Source organism: Rhinolophus sinicus, chromosome 16, assembly GCF_057876585.1.
Source record: "Rhinolophus sinicus isolate RSI-liver-muscle chromosome 16, RSI-T2T, whole genome shotgun sequence".
In the NCBI taxonomy this organism is placed as follows: Eukaryota; Metazoa; Chordata; class Mammalia; order Chiroptera; family Rhinolophidae; genus Rhinolophus; species Rhinolophus sinicus.
In genome coordinates, this window is record NC_142516.1 from 183,746,630 (window position 1) to 183,766,972 (window position 20,343).

The 20,343-nt window shown below is 44.3% G+C and overlaps 1 long non-coding RNA gene across 4 annotated transcripts in view; it reads right to left on the reverse strand.

Moving 5' to 3' along the window:
* Window positions 1-15,473: 15,473 nt before the first annotated feature.
* Window positions 15,474-20,343, reverse strand: part of LOC141570999 (uncharacterized) — a 42,972-nt gene continuing 38,102 nt past the window's right edge. For all 4 annotated transcript variants that reach the window (XR_012495445.2, XR_012495443.2, XR_012495441.2 and 1 more), the window contains one exon: window positions 15,474-20,243. This is a non-coding gene — a long non-coding RNA (uncharacterized LOC141570999). The remainder of the gene's footprint in view (window positions 20,244-20,343) is intronic.

Genomic DNA, 20,343 nt, shown 5'->3' on the forward strand with positions numbered 1-20,343 from the left:
TAACCAGGCGCAGGAAACAACAAAATATTTTCCCACCTGGTGGAAAATGGTGAAGCCATTATACGTGAGCTAGCAGACCTGGAAGGGCCTCAAGCTCCTGACCAGGGAAGCTGTAAGAGAAAACAGAAGGTTCAAGGCCTGGGGGGAATTCAGATACCTCAGACAAACACTAGCTCCTATCTAGCTTCTTCACAATTCATGTGACCTAAATGGCTCTCAACAAAGTTAGCAATGACTTCTATGTAACTGGGGGGGAACAGCATATGGCTCAGTTGAGGAAAAGGGGTGTGGAGTCATATTTCCTCAGTTCAAATTACTCACTATGTGACTTTGGGCAAGTTACATAAGCTCTTTGTGCCTCAATTTCCTTATCTGGAAAATGGGCATAATGAGTCAGCTATTAAGCTGTTAGAGTAGTTCTCAGTAATGTTAACTATGACCACCATTACATCTAACAGACATATTTAGTCCTCATCATACCTCACCTGTCAGCAGCACTTGACCTTGTTAACAACACCCTCTTTCAGAAACACTCTCATTCCCTGGCTTCCATAAAACAATACTGTCCTGACTTCCCTCCTAACTCTCTAGTCACTCCCTTTCAATCCACACTTTCTTCCCAAGCAATCGTATCCACAACCATGAATTCAGTAACCATCTCCTGACTCTCCAACGTATATCTCTAGGGGAGAACTTGCTTGCAAGCTACAGACTCATTTTTCCACCTGCCTTCTCAACACTGCCTCTTGAATGTCTCAAGAGTTCTTAAAATCAACATGTCTAATACTGAACTTATGATCTTCTTCCCTAAAAAACCTGGGCTCTTCTCGGTGGTTCTCCCTCTCAGAGAATGCCACCATCATCCATCCCATTCCGCTAATCAGAAACCAAGACTGCAGTCCCCTCCATAAGCCCTCCATCCAGTCGGCCTCCGAGTTCAGTCATTTCCCCTCCTAAACGATATGTGAGAGATCTCACGTGCATGGAGTCCTCATTCCCCCCATCACTGACCTGGCCCAATATTCTGCCTTGACTACTGCAATACCTCTGACTGGTCTCTCCACATCCATCTGGCTCCCCTGCAATTCATTGTCATCTGCAGGCCTCATACACACACACACACACAGACACACACAGACACACACACACACACACACACACACACACACACACACACACACACCCCTATACATATATATGCATGCACAGACCGAGTTTAAACATCTTTCGTCACCTCTCATTGCTGTTAGGACAAACACCAAAGTCCATGGCCTGGTCCGGCTCCTGCCTACCTGTCCAGCTGCCCTCATACCGTTGTCCCCTCCATCTCTCAGCTCCAGTCATGTTGGCATTTTTCAGTCCCTTGACTGAAAAGCACTGTGCGCCCTCCCACCCAGGGTCTTTGCCATGCTGTTTCTTCTGTCAGAAACACATTAATCCAATTCTTCACTGTGGTGTCTTTCTGATTCAAGCTCAAATTTCTTTTCCTCAGGGAAGCCTTCCCTAGACCTTCTTTCCCACTCCACCCTCTCAGCTAGCTCAGTTCCCCTGCTATACTGTCTCCTAGAACCATTCTCTAGGCCCTCAAGGAGCGCACTCAGTTTGGAATTATACGCATATATTCATTAAAGTGACTTGATTGTCTCCCTCACCGGAATGTAAACTCCATGAGACCAGGGACCGTGCCTCATTGCGTTCTTAGCGCTTAGTAGAGTGTCTGCCACAGAGCAGGAGCAGCAGGTCTCAACCACTGCCATTTTAGACAGGGAACTGAGCTGAAGTGGGGAGGGGAAGTGACTTGCCAATGATCACACAGCTCGTAAGTAGCAAAGCCAAGACTTGAACCCTGTTCCTCTGGTGTCAAACAATATACCTTTGTCATTACACAGTAATACCTTTCTGAGAGGCTGATGGATGTGACTAACAGTGGAGACATTTTAAAAAAACAAAACAAAACAAAAGAAACCCTTAAAGATCTTTTTGTCTCTGAAAATAAGTCCTAGACCTAGACTTGGGCACTGAATTTGTATTGATTGACTCAACATAAAAGAATTTCCTTCTACGAGGCAGTAATAAAGGCTCAAAGGATTCTTTCACTCAACAGTAATACCTCCTATCCTGACTTAAAAGGAGCCCCTCTCCTTGGCAGTTCGGGGTATGTTTCTCTGAAGTCCCTTGCTTCATTGCCCTCAAAGCTTATCTGAGACTAGAGCTCCGCCATTAACTTCAAACAGAACTGTGAGCTTCCATTAGCCACAGGAAGCAGGAACACGATGAGAAACGGTCACCAGCACAGGAAGCTCTGTGGGCAAGACAGACATTGAGCTGCCGTGGGCGGCTTGGTCAGCTCTGCCTGGGCCTGTTCCAAGTGGAAATGACATCACAGTTATGTAGGTCCCATCCAAAAGGTGATGGGGTGATTTCCCAGCCACTGTGTCCTAGAAATGGGAAGAGGTGGAACTTACTTGTAGAAATAGCAGATCACCTGGTGCTATAGGCAATTACAAGTGTGTAGAAAGAACCAAGAAAGAAGTCACAAGACCATCATTCCAGTCCTGGCTCTACCACGAACCCTCTGCGTGACCTTGGATACACTTGTTCTGCTCTTGGAATGTTAGTTTTCTCTTTGGTAAAATGAGGGACTGGAGACAGGACGGCCTCTAAAACTCTTCTTCTATTCTTATAATACCAAATATCTGCCCTTATGTAGTGGACTAGAAATATCATTTTTTTTAGGCTTCAGAAAAGCGTCTTAATACTGATAGGAATCATTGCATTATTTAGAACTGAATTGTTTTTATTGCTTCTGCGTAAGTTGGACACTTTCTAAAACTACCACAGATCTCGATATTTTACATTCATGGAAGATGGGGACATATGAAATTAATTCTTGACCATGTGTTACTCCACTTTGCACCCCTGAAAAAGGGATGCCTTACAAAGAAAGTTGAGCTCCGTAGATTGTTTACACTGTCACCAATGTAGTACTTCTGAACACAAGCTTCATCATGGCACTTCTTGACCCTACGGTGGCCCCACACCTCTCTCAGGAGAGAGTACGTTGGTGTATGTACTTTGTACCCATTTCCCAACTTCCCTAAATGAAAAGAATCACTTGGGGAACCTTTTACAAAAACAAACAAACAAACAACTTCCCCCCAAATATTGCCAGACTGTCTGAGTAAGAATCTCCAGAGGAAAGGTCTAGACATCTGTTTATGCTTGCTGTTTTATTATTTGCTTTCTTAAAAACTGGAAACTGCTCCCTAGGGACATAAGGACCAAGATGCTGACTACAACATCATTTTTCACAGCATAAAACTGGAAACAACCAACATCCCCATCAATATGGGAACAGATAAATAAAATGTTGTATTCATAAAATGGGATTCTGTGCCAACAGTTAAAATGAATGACTTGATCCATCAGCATGGATAGAGCTCAGAAACAAAGTTGAGGGGAGAAAAAAGCAAGACGTAGAATGATGTGAGACAGCACAATACACCTGTGTGTGACATGTGCTTTCAGTGATCTGAAAGGATAAATGTGAGGTGTGACCAAAACATACGTGAATGCTGCCGCCACGTGCCAGCCAGGTGATGTTAATTGTGTTTTTTGACCTTGATGGCATTGTGCCAGCTGAGTTTGTACCCAGGAACACAGAATACTGTAAGGGCTTATTAGAGCATTTAAGAAACGATATGCGGAGAAAACAACCTGAGAAATGGGCAAACGGTTTAATCCTCCATCATGACAACACTCCATGTCACACATCACTTCTGGTACGGCAATCTCTGTCAAATAAAAACATTACGGTGTGTCCTTATTCACCTTATTTACTGGATCTGGCACTGTGCAAATTATGGCTCTTCCCCAAAGTCAAAATGACCATGAAAGGTAAACGTTTTGAATCGATTCAGGACGAGGCAGCCATGAGAGCACAACTAAAGACACTCACGAAAGAAGACTTCCAGAACTGCTTCAGAAAATGGCAAGAACGATGGGATAAGTGTGTTCAAAGCAAAGGGGTGTATTTTGAGGGGAATTAAGGGCAATGTGTCTTTTACTGTAATAAAGTTTTTTATTTAAATATTCACCATATTTTTTTTATCACACCATGTGCAATGAATGATCGTTGCCTCAGGGAAGGGACGTAGAGAAAGGAATTAGACATGAGGTGTTGGTTCACATCTATCTGTATTGTTTGATTTCCTTTTGTAAAAGGCTAGAAAATATGTTTACATGCTAAGGGTTTTTCATTCTGGACCGTAGAAATATAGATAGGAGTATGTATTGAATTATTCCTTATACTTTTGTAATTCTCAAAATTAAAAACAAAGTATGAATACTTTAACATGACACAGAAACCCTTTGTGACATGACGCTTGCCCTGAATTATCTTCTGCCCATTACTTGTGTAAACCCTACATACTCCAGTTGTACAAACACCTCCTCTTGCCTACGCAGTGTTGGGACTAGCTCCTGTGACTTTGCACAGGGGCTTCCCTTTGCCTGGCCTGCATCCCGAGAGCCCCACATCCTTCCGTGCCAGTCCTCCTGCCACCAACCCCACAAAGTGCAGGCAGAGACAGGCATTCTTTTTTATACCCTGTGGCACAGACCTCATTCTTGGAGTGTTCAGCCTCCAGCCCAGTGTATATCCTACAGTCTGTACACTGTTAAATCCTTTGGATAAATAAGGACTGGAATAGAACATTCAGCCGGTTTCCTATAAGCAAGACTCATCTGCATAGATACACGTTAAATGTCAATTTAAAGAAACAAAGCTACTTTGGGGAAATGAACATCACTCTCCCTTAGCTCTTTGTGCAACAGGCAAAAAAAAAAAGGTAAGAGAAGGCTGAGGTGGCTACCTTCAAACATATGAAAGTATTTGAAGGGAAAATTGAGAATAACTGCTCCACTTCCACCAAGCACTGAGATAATGAGCTTAAATGATCACTGGAAAGATACTCATTAGATTGAAAATAATAAGAGCAACACACTGCAGTAGGAAAGAACATGGTCTTGGAGGCAGACAGACCTGACAGTAAGTGCCATCTCCCCTGCTCAATGGCTATTTAACTTTGGGCACATTATTTCATCGCGCAGAGCCTTGGTGTCCTCATTTCCAGAATGAACATAACGCCGACCTTATGTGTTACCAGGCGCATTCAAAGGCAGAACATGGAAAGCCCTCGGCACATAGTAGTGACTTCCCTTAAATCATCATAGAACTAAAATAGGAAGTCCCCTCTCCCTTGCAGCTTTTGACGTTTGACTGCCTAACAATTGTTTAGTACAAATCCTAGTTTGAAGCAGGAGGGTAGATTCCAGGAACCCCATCGGGGCCTTTGATCCTTCAGGTCTATCCTATTATGTCATAAAACCCCAAGGACTACCCAGAGGGAAGGGCCTCATACTCCCTCTCTGCAGGTTAGCCTATCCAGAACAATGACGTCCCCATTTGAGCCACATGGCATTTGGGGGCCCAGGTATTCTGCAGTGGTGTTTGTCTTTTATCTCCGTGAAGACAGATGTCATTTGTGGTCATGATAACAGCCTAGGCTAAACTGTTTAGCATGTTCATTTTAAAAGGTGATACTTAAATTGTCTTTGAAAACTTCCATTGCAAAAGGTGATAGTTAAACTGTCTTCCGTTATCCCTACCACCAACACCTTCCCTGATCCCAGCCTGATAATAGGCTCTGGGATTGCACACTTGCCCAGGCTTCTTTGAGATTCCTTTCTGTTCCAATCCATTCGTGCTCAGATCCTGACCTGATTCTAGCAGTTTCCATCTATGTATAATGAGATCAGTCTTTGCTTTAAGCCTACTCTAAACAGAGAATATATTTTGGGACAAGATTGGAATTCACACCTAATTTAAAACACCTGTGATCCAGATTCAAGAGGTCCAGCTAGGGTTTCCAGGCAGGAATTCCCGCCTGTTCTCAGGAATTTTTTTTTTCACTTCCCCATTCCCAAATCCTGAGAAAAGTTGGTCGGGAAATCGGGAAAATCGGCTGCTTGAACCCAGGTGGTCGGCTGTCACTTTGCAGAAACGATTCATCGTGGAGAACAGAAAACAGTTTATATCTTGGGATTTGGGAACGGGAAAGTGAAAAAAATTCCTGAGAACGGGTGGGAATTCCCGCCTGGAAACCCTAGCCACACAGTTAGCACGTTCTAAACACTAGATCCAGCGAGTGAGAGTTAGAACTATAAGGCTGAATTGAAATCCCACAGCACCACCTGCCCTACCCCACCCACTCTGCCCTCTACTCTCTCCTCTCCCGTCTCCCCTCACCTGTCCCTCATGGAATGACAAAGAGGTGTCTTTTCCAGAACTCCCAACAATATGTTCCATAATTAATACAGCCCTTCCCCCATGGAATTATGGCACTATTTACACTTGGCTTCTCAAGAAGCAACAGAGAAGACGGTTATTTCCTTCATAGGATATGACAGGGTTCACTACATAATGAACAAAATGTCATAATAGCTCGATAAAGGCACTTTGTAAAACACATGGAACAAGTAATTTTTTAAAAACTCCAAATGAAGATTCAATTCCAAAGGGAAGGATGCCTTTGGGTTTTTTTGACAATGCAAAATATTCCAAATTTCAACTGTTTAATAGGGCTTTCCCCAACAGCACTAGCACATATTAATTCTCATTTCAAGACAGCATGTTTATTTTAGTTCCAACCTACTTTTTCAGGGGTGGGTAATTAAGGAAACTAAAAGTGCGTATCTTATTGCTTAATTTAGAGCCTACCACTGTGTTTCTAGGCCTTTCTTGGGATGTGCTTTAATGACGCAGAACGATGAAAGATTTTTGTTCAACTTTAACCACTTGAGAAAGGCAGTGAATAAAAGTCAGGTTATATGTTCTGCTTTTTAAAAGAAACCTCACCCTATTATTTTAAACATCAGCTTCTGAACATAAAAGCTAAGCTCTTGTGTAATAAATGGTACCAGCCATACTCAGAGCTCCCAGCATCACTGCTCCAGTCATCTCTCTGAAGTCCAGACACTTGTCACACGATTGCCACCAGCGTCACCAATGAAAATTGTCTTGGGTGGCCAGCATGGAAGCCACAGTTACTTATGGCATATCTTTCTATCTAAAGAGAGGTCAGAATCCCCATCAGGGACAAGAACAATTGTATAGAATCACAAACTCCCAGTGTTGGCAGAGATTTGGAGTACTTCTACACAATAAAAATACAATGCCAGCCTCATGTGTAATTTTTCATTTTTCTAGTAGCCACATTTTTAAACATGAAATTGATTTTAACATTGTACTTTATTTAACCCAATATTTGCAAAATATTATTTCAGCGTATAATATAAAAATTACTAATAAAATATTTTACAGTCTTTTTCATACTAAGTCTTCAAAATCTAATGAGCATTTCACACTTACTGATATCTCAATTTGACTGCCAAATTTTCTGTGGCTAAAGTGAAATGTCGTCCTTCCATACAAGGAAGTATATTTAACAGCAAAGACAGTTTACACGGCTTTGGTTTTTAAATTTAACTTTTTTTCCTCCAGGTTTATTAAGGTATAATTAGCAAATAAAATTGTGTATACTTAAAGTGTATGACGTGATTTGATATACATATATGTTGGGAAATGATTAGCACAGTTAAGTTCATTAACACATATATCACCTCACATAATTACCATTTTTTTATGAGAATGCTTAAGATTTACTCTCTTAGCAAATTTCAAGCAGACAATACAGTATTATTTATTTATTTTGTTTTTTAAAGATTTTATTGGGGAAGGGGAACAGGACTTTATTGGGGAACAGTGTGTGCTTCCAGGACTGTTTCCAAGTCAAGTTGTTGTCCTTTCAATCTTAGCTGTGGAGGGTGCAGCTCAGCTCCAGGTCCAGTTGCCATTGTTAGTTGCAGGGGGCGCAGCCCACCATCCCTTGCGGGAGTTGAACCGGCAACCTTGTGGTTGAGAGCCCACTGGCCCATGTGGGAATCGAACCGGCAGCCTTTGGTGTTAGGAGCATGGAGCTCCAACCGCCTGAGCCACCGGGCCGGCCCAATAGTCTTATTAACTATGTCACCATAATGTACATTTTATCCTCAGAACTTACCCATCTTATAATTGAAAGTTGGTACACTTTAAGCAACATCTCCCCATTTCCCCCACCTCTCAGCCCCTGGCAACCACCAATCTACTCTGTTTCTGTAAGTTCAACTTTTTTTTAGATTCCACATGTGATACCATACAACATTTGCCTTTCTGTCTTTGGCTTGTTCACTTTGCATAAGGTTGTCGCAAATGGCCACCTTTCCTTCTTTTTGTGGCTGAGCAATATTCCATTATATATGTGATGGAGAAAGAAGATGTGATATATACGTATCATCTCCTTTATCCATTCACGCATCAACAGACACTTAGGTTGTTTCCATGTCTTAGCTATTGTGAATCCATGCTGCTATGAACATGGGAGAGCAGATATCTCTTCAAGATACTGATTTTGTTTCCTTCCGATATAGAAGCTCAACTGAAATTTAAAAATCAGTTCCTCAGTTGCACTAGCCACATTTCTAGTACTCAGCGGCCACGTATAGCTAGGCTACCATATTGTAAAGTGCAACCCTGAGGTCTTAGAATCCAGGGCCAACATGCTCCAAGAATCCTGACCAAGGTATCACCAGGTCCTGAACCCCACCAGCAACAGGACCCCCTAATCCTGCTGCAAAGGGCTCAGCCAGTTGTCAGCTCAAGTGGTTAGAAAGCTCTTCCTCGTTGCGCTGACAACTTGCTGCCCTGTCATGTCCATCTTCAGATCTTCGCTTTGTTTTCCACAAAGTCGGTCCCCTCCCTGCGAGGTGATGGGAGCAGCCCAAACTGGCCCAGTAGGTCTCCTGAGGTCTCCTCCCTACAGACCACTCTGTCTGCCCAAAGGGCACCACATCCATTTAAGAAGAGTCAGGCTTTATGAGAAAGCCTCATTCCTACCCTGTCCCCTTGATCAGGACATAGGGGAGGGTGGACAAGAAAGTCAGTTAATAATGGTTTTTCCCTGAGGCAAAGTGGCTCTGTGCTTTCTCAGCTCGCACACGCCATAAACACAGCTGCTGAGCAGTGACCCTTGAATGCTGCAGAAAAACAGCCACGTAAAACTGAGTGCTGGGTGCCTGGCACTGGAAGGCTTGTCAGAGGAAGGGCTTTTTGACAAAATATGAGCAGAGTAGGGCGAAGCACTTCAACTTTAACACATATGTGAATATTAGTTTTGCATAAATGGGGTCAAATGCCATTATTATGGACGCCTCACCCCGCCTGTCAGCATCCTTACCCCATTCTTATACCTTCACCCCAGTAACTCAGTCTGTGTCCTAGATCTTCCTCTGAACTTACATAATCCAGTAGAGCCCCTTATCACACCCATAGTCTGAGTGGCTTGTCATCGTTTGTTTTACAGACTAAGAGCTCCTTATACACACTTTCCTGCACCTTGCTCTTCTCACCTAACTCTCTTTCAGCCGCATGGAAAAGCCAAGCCTTCTCTGTATCTCACACTGAGCACAGTTCTGCCCCAGACTGGCAGGCGGGCAGGAGACAAAGGGCTGATAGCTGGTAGATGTGCACTGCCAGCCGTATACACGCGTGCACGCTCCCGCACACTCTGGGGCTCTGTTCAGTCCTAGCTGCCAAAGGAGTACTGGCTCACCTTACCTGGCAAAGCAGAGTTGAGACCACAGGAAGTCCCCAGGCTTGGAGGCGGCTCAGAACGATTCTGCAAGCGTCAGCGGGGCTACCTCAGTCAGTGGGGGAGATGAAAGAGCATCCTCCCTCCAGCACCCTGCACCCTACACCTTCACCTGCAGTGCCCTCACCTTCAGTATTCTATGTTGCCAATTCGCAAGACCCGTGTCTCCACCCCCAAGCTCGGGGAGCATCCAGGAAATTGAACCGCAAGCCCATAATTGGAAACCTGAAAGGTTTGCAGGTGTGAATGGAATTCTTTACAGCAGGTGTACCAAGTTAAAAGAAACAATTATGCAGCCCATCCAGGGAGGTGCCCTCATTTACCTTGGGAAGCTTCAGTTGTTACCAAGTACTTTTGCTCACTTCCCTTCGCACCTGCCCTCATCCCCACACCCAGGAGGCATCGATGGCCCCCAAGCATCCAGATCTGTCCTTTAGCACCACTTTCCTCAGGAAAGGAGTGGGAACTATGTTGCCCAAAATGCTTCATGTGTCAGTGCCTGAAGTACCACCGGAAATCATGGTGAAATATTTCCATCATCCATTTTTAATTGCTGCACATTGTAATGACATTCTTTGGAAAATAAATACTTAACCACCTTCCTTAGATTTTTCAGGCCCAAGGAGGACTGTGATATAAAGCTTTTAGTTGATAGCTTAGTTTATTTTGGTGCCCTTTTTTTTTTTTATTTCCTTTCGGCTTCTTATTTATGGTTTAAATATTTTGCACCCTGGTGCTTGGCCTGCTTTCCTCGAAAGGATAATTAAGAAAAAGAATTTAAATATTCAGGCATTTTCTACTGTTGGAGGCAGTACAAATATTTTGGGGGAGAGAGGGAAATACGAGAGAAAGGAGTAAACATTGCTGCAGTCACCACCAACACCCCCAAATAAAAATCTCTCATTTCCCTAAAGTGTATTAAGGTGTTATTCTTGGCATTTGGGACAGCATAACCTATTACTCCAACACTCAGTGGATTCCGTTAGGCAAATAGCTAAATCACAGGACTCTTGTGGGTGGACAAATTATCATGGAGCTCATCTGTGACCGAACGGTCCTATAATTGAAATGGGATCAGGATTCTCAAAAGCATGTGTGCCCTACAGCTGACCCGATGTTGTAACAAGTCTGCAGGCCTGTAAGACAAATGGGATGGAGAATGGGAGCCAAAATAAAAATGGGGAAAACGCTGTTCCTGTTACATAAAAAGTTAGCATTTAATTAGACAGGGGTCATGAATTGCAGCCTTCAAAATAAAATAGAGGGGGAAAAAATTAATAAAACTTTCCCCATGAGTGACTCTTCTTACCCTTGAAGACAATGATAATGAAACTGACAAATACACCTTGGAGGCCAGCTTCAAGAATCAAATCGATTTATTTAATAATTTAGGAATCACTTCCAGCCGTCTCTCCCATTAAAATCTAAGGGCCATTGTATTCTCTATTTCCTCGGTTCCTTTCCCTTCTCTTAGTTATGCCTCACTGGCTTTAATAAATAAGTAATAACAGAGGGAAAAAACACTTATCTGGAGTGCCTGGTTTTCGCCTTCACCCTGCGGGGCTCTCAGATTCTTTTCTACCTGGAAATAAATGGAGTCGGGAACAATCTTTTCTCCTGTAAAGGCTGGGGCAGCAGGGTTGGCCCCCTAAGTGTGGTCGCAGCAGCCCAGAGCCCAGAGCACTGCTCCAGCCCCAAGAAGAACTGCAGAATAAATAACACGTTAAGACAAGCTCAGAGAGCCAAGGGCTCATTCCAAAGGCAGAGCGTGTGCACACAGGCGACTTTCCAACTAGTAAATGGCAGGAAACCACAGCGACTAGTAGGGGAATTTCGAAAGCATCAAAGTAAACTGTGATCATTTGTACTTTATTGCTCAAAAGCAAGGGCTGCTGAACCCGGCCGCAGTTATATTTCCTCCTGATGCTTTGAAGAAAATGGGAAAGAGATTGCTATTATACAGTAGGTCTCAGAAAGCAGACTTGCTGACGGGGCAGGATTGTGGTGCCACTCTACCACTCCCCTGCTCTCCCATTAGGGCAAGCTTGCTTCCCCCTCACTCTGAGGCCTCGGGGACCTGGGAGCCCCAAAGCCAAGGCCAGTCTGAAGCAGGCAAGAGCCTGCTCCCCAGGGCTACCTGAGTGATGGCACAGGAGCCACAAGTGACCAGTGACAGAGCCGGCTCCATCCACCGCCAACACCCTCAGCTTCCCGGACAAAGCCCAAGCCCACTGGTATGATCAACATCCATTTCCCAGCTTCTGCCTGAGTCCCCAGGTCACCTCTCACAGCCCGTCTTCCTATGGCAACCATTTGTACCATTTATAGGTCCGTTTCCATGCCGTTGAGGGGTTACCCCCAATTAGAAAGCCTGCCCCTCTACACTTCTCCTAGCCCCATCTCTAGTAGGCTAAATCTTTTTTTTTTTTCTTCCTGTAAGACTTGGTTTAGGCATAATCCCCCAGGAATTTTCCCCAGAGCACCAAAGACACACATTTCTTGCCACTGACGACCTGATAATGAATTTTTTACATGCCTTCTTGGTTTTGTATCCCTAGACCTACATATGCTCTGCACACACATCAGGGGCCTCACAAACATGTGCTCACTAAATGTCAAAGGAGGCGAGTAGACTCACTGCTGCAGGTCTGCGGTGTAACTTGCACCTCCTGGAGTTGTCAGCTGGGGGAGAGAGGGGGCTGAAGTGCTCTGTCTCCCCTGGAAACCAGCCTTCCCGTCTTCACCCAGCAGCCCTGGTGAAGGTAATTTATCCCTGCCAGAAAATCACAGGCACCAAGCCACGTAGCAACTCCTCTCCTTCCACAAATTAATGATGATTCCGGTGTTAATGCCATAAATAATTCATGAAGTCAAATATGAGGTATCTCTCAGCCCCCACAGACATACTGTGCAGCTTCACTCACAGGAGAAACTTAAACAAAAACCTGGAAGCCACTTTGGTTTGCAGGAAGTTCCCACACGGCTAAACTGATGTTAAATTTAGCCAAATGCCCTTTACAACATAAATGTACATGGAGTACCCTGTCTGTGCTTGGCAAGGTGCTGGGTGAAACTGAATCAAGGACACAGTCTCCACCCTGCAGTTGAATGGGAGAAACAAGGAAACGTCACAGAGTGGTAAGCACTAAACAGACGACAAAGTGAGGTTGTACAGTGTCGTGGTTAAGTGTCCGTTCTCTGGAGTCAAGCAGACCTGGGTTCTAAGCCCAAGTCCTCAGTGTGTAAACTTAAGCCAGTTCGTCTCTCGCTAAGTCTCAGTCTTCTCATCTGTTAAGTGGGCATCATGACAATAACAGCAGCTACCTCACAGGGTTGGCCTACAGAAGGAAAACAACTAATGATAGGGATTCACATTAATATTGTGATATATGACACACTCTTGGGGAGTCAGAGAAGGCTTGTTGCAGGAAATGACTTTCAGAGGATGCATGGGGGAGAGAGTGAGAGATGTGGAGAAAGACCAACTACATAATTGGCAGGGCCCAGTGCAAAGTGAAAATGCACGTCCCCTTTTTCAAAATGTATTAAGTCTTTCAGGACAGTGACAACAGAGCATTAAAGCAAGTGCAGGGTCCTTGTAAGGAGAGGGTACTGGGCAACTGCATGGGTCCTAAGCCCGTGAAGCCGGCCCTGGGAGAAGGCATGTTCCCCACAACCCCCAATACATGACTGATATTCGGACTGCAGGAGTGGCAGTTTTGGCTTCTGAAGACGGAGCTCCAAGCCTCGGTCTGACCGGAAGATGGTTCTGACTGAACTACAGCCTCAGAAGTGACCTTGCAGGTAGTCAGATACTCTGGCTGCTATATCATGCTGTGTGCCCACAAGAGAATGATGTCACTGCTCCCCCACTCCTCCAGTGCTGCCTACAAGCAAGAGAATGCATGTGGCCACTTTCCCATGTCTGGGATTTCTGAAAGACATCAGTGGGATTCCTGGGCTCAGAATCAGGAGTCCTGGATACCAGCCCATGCCCTCACTCAGGGCAGGTCACCTCCCATCTCTGGACACCAGTTTCTCACCTGTGAATTGCAGGGAGTAGACTCACTGATCTCCAGGTTCCCTTCAGGATAGAATATTCTGTTTCTATGCAATAGCAGCGGGAGGAAGAAAATAAAAGTCTGCAAAGCCAGAGTAAAGTAATAATTTTAAAACAAGCTATATACCTGCTGACTTTTTAATATACCATTTCTGGTCTGGGAAAAAAAACATATTATGCAAAATAAAATGCTCTTGAAAACTCCCATAATGTCACCGTGTGCGTTTCCTTTAGCAGGTGTGGCACATTTCAGGTCATTAAGGGTTTATGTAATAGGGGCCCTGAAGCCCAGTCACTGATGAGGCTTTATTTAGACCTCTCAACATGGGGGGCATATATTTCCTGTACATCAGTGGCTGGTTTTATTGCTGAAAGCAGTTGCATAAAAAACAATTATCCCCAAGAGGTAGATCATTTGCTCCTGCTTTTCCTCACCTGAAGTTGCCATCATCCTTCACACCCCATTTTGGAATCATCTCCTGGACTCACAACTGAAACCATCCACAGAGCAACACATTCCAGGAACTCAGGCAGACCCCAAACCTGCCAGGACCCAGAGCCCTTTCCTCTGGAAGCTCACGTAAGGGATATAGCCTCTGAGAACATTGGTTCCCCAAACCTGGGGTACGCATGGCACTTACCTGGAGGGCTTGTCAAACACAATGGCTGGACACAATTCCCAGTTTCTGGTTCGGTAGGTCTGGGCTGGGGCCTCAGTATTTGCTACGCTAACAAATTCTCAGCAATTCTGCTGGTCCCAAAACCACGCTTTTAGAACCATTCCATCTGAGAGTACAGTAGTCCCCCTTACTCCGACGGGATATGTTCCAAGATCCCCAGTGGATGCCTGAAACTGCAAATAGTACCAAACCTTATATATGCTCTGTATTTTGCCTATACATACGTACCTATATAAAGTACCTAAGTCAAACCTGATGAGAAGCCAGATTGATTGGGCTGGGTCCATTAACCGGAAATAATTACCATCTCCTTTCTTTAGGAACTCCCACAGTGACCACTGCATGGTTCCTCATGAGTAAATAAAATGAGTGAGGAAGCATTTTTGTTTTGCGTGGAACTGGCTTTAGGCAGCAGGTCCCACACAAGGGAGCAGCCCCGGGGTCGTGCCTGGTCCTGCCTCATCTTTCTTCCTTATACAGCTGCCAACAGATGTCCTTCCTACAGCAGCCTCAGCCATCCAGATGGCACACACAGTCTAATTGCCATTGTTAGCTCTGCTAGTGCATTCCAAAATCGGAGAGAAAATCAGCCAGGAGAGAAACTATCTCTTCTCTCAAAGGAGCCACCTCCTGACTGTGTTTAATACAGATGAGCATCAGCTGCTTCTGCCAGCTGTGTCTGAGGGAAATGACCAGAAGCCCCTTCTTGCTCCGGGAATGTACGGAAGCCATTAAGAAGGGTGCCCTTGCCACTCCATTGGCCCAACCCCGAAGAAAAGACATTAGCCTCAAAGACTAAAAAGTCTGACAAGACCGAGTTTTGCCGAATATGTAGCACATCAGACTCTCTTACACTCTGCTGAGGAGCCTGTAAATTGGAACAACCACTTTGGAAATCTGTACATTATCTAGTAAAGTTGAAGGTATCCACTTCCTGTGACACTGGAATTCCACTTTGAGATACATGCCCTACAGAAATGCGTGCCTGTATGTGCCAGGATACACAGCCTAGATGTTCACAGGAGTGTTGTTCATAATTACCACAAACTCAAAACAACCCAAATGTGATCAAAAGTAGAATGGATAAATAAGTGGTGGAAAAGGCAATCAATCCATACCTTTACCATTGTTATTACTATACAGCAATGAAAATTAGTCAACATAATCCTGAGCAAAACAAACATGAAAAACAAAAGAACACCCATAGTATGATTACATTTTCATAATGTTCAAAATACCAGAAACATTCACACCATACTGTTTTGGGATGCATTTGGGGGTGGAAACATTAACATAAATCAAGGAAATTATTGCCAAAAGTCAATGCAGTTGACCCTTGAACAACCTGGAGGCACTCGAAAATCCACATATCACATTTAATTCCCCAAAAACTAAACTAGTACTAACAGCCAGAAGACTGACCAAGAATATAAACAGTCAATTAATACATATTTTATACAGCATATGTATTATATACTGTATTCGTATAATAAAGTTAGCTACAAGAAAGAAAATGTTAAGAAAATCGTAAGGAAGATTTTTCCGGTCAAGATGGCAGAGTAGGTAAACGCAGCGCTCAGCTCCTCTCAGGACCACATCAATTACAACTAAATCACAAAACAACCATCATTGACAGTCACCTGAAGTCTAGCTGTACCAAAGCCCTACAACTACGGACATACAGAAGAAACCAACTTGAGACTGGTAGGAAGGGCAGACACACGGAACAGGCTGGGCCCACACCCAGGTGTGACCATTAAAAATTGAAAGGACATCGCTTCTCGGCCTTTTGGCTAAGATCAAGTGTAAAAATTGAAAGGACTATCTTGGCTGCAGAGGTCCCCCTTGGGGAGGAGCAAGGGGTCTCAACCCCACACCAGACTCCCCAGTCTAAGGTTTCAGGGCCGAGGAGAGAGGTCCCAATAAACTCTGGCTGTGAAAACCAGCAGAGATTGTGGCTGAGTGAGCAGAGGTGCTGTACATATGAAATATAAAATAATATTGAATGTAAACTGTAATTGAACATTTTTAAAATGGGGGGAAAGAAGAAGGGAAATAAGAAGTTTACACTTCCAGGTATAAAACAAATAAGTCATGGGGATGTAACGTGCAGCATAGGGAATATAGTCAGTAATATTGTGATAGCATGGCACGGTGTCAGACGGTTGCTGGACTTTCATGGTGACCACTTCTTTAGGTATATAAATGTTGAATAACTATTATATACACCTGAAACTAATATAATATTGTTTGTTAGCTATATTTTAATAAAAATATTTTTAAAATTTTCTAGTTAAATTTTATTGGGGTGACAATTGCTAGTAAAGTTATATAGGTTTCAGGTATACAATTCTGTAATATATCATCTGTATATCACATTGTATGTTCACCCAGAGTCAGTTCTCCTTCCATCACCATATACTTGATCCCGTTTACCCTCATCTACCACCCTCCTTCCCCCTTACCCTCTGGTCATCATTCAACTGTGTTTAGTGAGTATGTGTCTATGAGTTTTTGTTTCTTCATTTGTTTGTCCCATTCTTTTATTGTTTTCAGTTTTATATACCACATATCAGTGAAATCACATGGCTTTTTAAAAAAGAAAATCATAAGGAAAATACATTTACAGTATTTACCGAAAAATATCCATGCGTAAGTGGACCTGGACAGTTCAAACCCATATTGTTCAAGCTCAACTGTATGTGTTTACTTCTGAGGGAAGAAAGGAATTGTGAAGGGGCCGGCGGGGTTGGGGTTCATATATAAGGTGTAGGCAATATTCTATTTCCTGACCTGAGGGAGGTGGCTGCACAGGTGTTTGATTCTCTATATGTATGCTTTGTGTATTTTTCTGTGGATATGTTATACTTCATACACACACACAAAAGCAAACATTAAAAGAGAAAACAAAGGTATTGCCCCAGGCCTGATGGCAGCTGCCCCTCCTGGAACTCAAGGAAAGTGCTGGTTCAGATGGGGTATATTTGGTGGGTGGGAGGAGGGGAGGGGCGTGCAAGGGACATAAGAGCTGTGCCTCAGAAGAGTTGTACCCACATCCCTTCTGGAATTTTTTTACATTTTATTCATGAGTTGTTAACCATTTTGTTTAGCAAATCGGTTTATCCCAATGACCTCTGTGGAAGTGGCAGATGGCACTAAAGAAACCCCCCTATACGCAAGCCCAGAAGCCCAGTCTGTTTGCTCACCCTCTGCTCGGGCAAGAGCTGAAGGTCCCAGGATTCAAAGAGCCCAGACTGAGAGGGGGAGGAAGGGAGGGTGGGGAGGGTGGTGTCAGCAGCAAGTGGGGTCTGTGGAGATTGATATAAACATGGCCTTGAAGCAAATAGCAGCCTCGAACTGAGCTTTTTCTGAGAGAGCTCTGCAAATGCGCACAGATATTGAAGCCTGGGAAACCTGAACTGCTAACTATAATCACTGGGGCAAGAGCCAGGGGTGTGCAGGAGAGAAAAGCATGGAGGGCATGAATTGGTGTGGAAATGCAGCAGGGAACTGTATGAGAGTAAGGACGCTAGAACTCTTAGCTCCCCCATCTCGTCAAAAGTCCCATATGGTCCGTCCACTCCAGGAGAGAGAATTTGCAAAGCAGGGACTTCTCCAAGCACTGACAATTCTGCAAAGGAAAAGCCAGAGCAGACATTTTCAGGGCTTAAGTCCTGCGTGGGCCAGGGGAGACGTGAGGAAGTGACAAGGAGATGTAATTCCATTCTTTAATAGTTTGTGAAATGGCATAATGGGACTATTCATTAATCAGGTGAAAATGTGATTTTCCTGTGCTGTCTAATGTTACTGGCAACTCAATTTAATAAAAGAGAACACATATAAGAGTCCTTGGGTCTGTACTTGTAAAATGACATTTTGCATCTCTTACCTTTTTAAATTTGAAGATGTTTAGACTTCCGTAATCTAACAAAGGCCTCTGCATAGTTCCTGAAAGACCGTATCAAGGACTTTTGAAGCCATTTCTAATTTGCTGCTTTGAAAGGGCTGCCCCAAATATAATGACAGTCCCAAGCCCAAGCTTTCAGAAAGCTATTCCAATTCAAAAATGGCTCTAAGAAATAGGGTAAATATAACTCCCTATTAATTCACCAAATATTTATTTAGTGCTATGTCAACTCCAGGCCTAGAGCTGGGCACTGTGGCTCATGGTGGAGCTTACTGTCTGGTGGGGAAGGAGGGCGATGTGGACACAATGTGATTTGGGGTGGCGAGTCTCTGATGCAGACGGTGCAGGGCACTGTGGGGGCGCACAGAAGGGGCTGCTCACCAGACTGAGGGGCGCACAGAAGGCTGCCCTGAGGGAGCGACATACAAACCACGATGTGGAGGATGAGCAGAGGTTGGCCAGGTAAATGGAAAGGAGATCAGTGTTCTCAGTGAGGGGAACGGCACATGCAAAGGCCCGGAGGCAGGCACAAGATGCTGCACTCAAGGTACAGAGCTTGGAACTAGGCAATGGTGAGGAATGAGGCCTTCGAAGCCGGAGGCACCAGAACATCAGGGGCGTCGAAGGCCATTTGAAGGAGTCAAACTTTGTTTTAAGCTCACGGGGAATCTCTGACGGGTTGTGAGCAAATTTCTAGATTCGAAAGAAGATGGTGGCTGATGTGTAGAACGTGGATTAGCAGCAAACTAAAGACAAGCCTCAGGAAGACAAGTTGGAAAACTGCCTCCGTCTCCTGACCTGGGGTGATGGTGAGCCAAACCGGGAAGTGAAGGTGGTGTGGAGGCACCTGGGCGGGTGTGAGGACAGTCCTTGGAGGGAGGACCTAGTACATAACGTGGCTTCAGAACAGAATGGAAACACTTCAGAACACAGTATTCATTTCTAATATGAGCAGTGGATCATTTTCTTTTAGGGCTAACTGTGCACCTCCTATATGTCAGGGGTAGACCAGCGCTAGGGTTTCCGCAAGGCCAGTAAGACGTTCCACAAGCATGCAAACACGGCACCATCCCAGCCTGGCAGGCAAGGGCTCTGGGGTCAGACTGCTCTGGATTCAAATTCTGGCTCCATTCACTCTCTGTGTGAACAGGTACAAAACATTTAATCTCTCTAAGCTCATTTTACCATTCATAAAGTGGGACGACAGTGCCTGCTTTCTAGGATTGTTGGGAAAACTAAATGACATGTATGTAAAGAGTCTAGCTCAGTCCAGGCACAAAATGGTTGTTCCATAAATGGCAGCTGTTGTTATTACTGGTGGTGATGGTGGTGATGGCGGAGGTAAACTTTTTGGCATTGCTTCCATAGTTCAGTTCTACAAATCCTGTGCTGGCGTAGCTGGTGACTCCTGTGTAGACATATGAATAGTGTTCCTTGCATTTTTCCTGTGGTTGCCATACAAGAGAAAGTCAATGCTCTTGTCCCAAGTGCCCAGCTGACAACATAGTACGGTTCAAAAGAACATTGATCAGACACTTACGAGCAAGGGGACACAATGAGGTGCCACCAGCATCAGTATGGTCACTTGAACACGACGGTGATGATGAAATCTTTGAAGTATAGATAACTCTTTCCTTTCAGATCCCGTATCCAAGAAGATACACAAATGGGTCTGAGCAGCTTTGCTGAGTCAACACAAGGCTATGCACTGACAATAAGAAGACTAAGATCACACTCCAGATTGCAGGAAATGCTCCGCGTATGAAGCTTGAAACATTCTCCAGTAACACGTGGCTGAGAGCTGCCCAGAATGCTGTTGCCTAGGCAGCAGGGTATCCAATGATGGGCTGTGAGACAAGGAAATAGGAAAACAAATCAAGAAAAGTGTCATGACCTTTGGGAGACTGAGAAGCAGAATGAGGCCAGAGCTGCATTTAGCTCCCCACT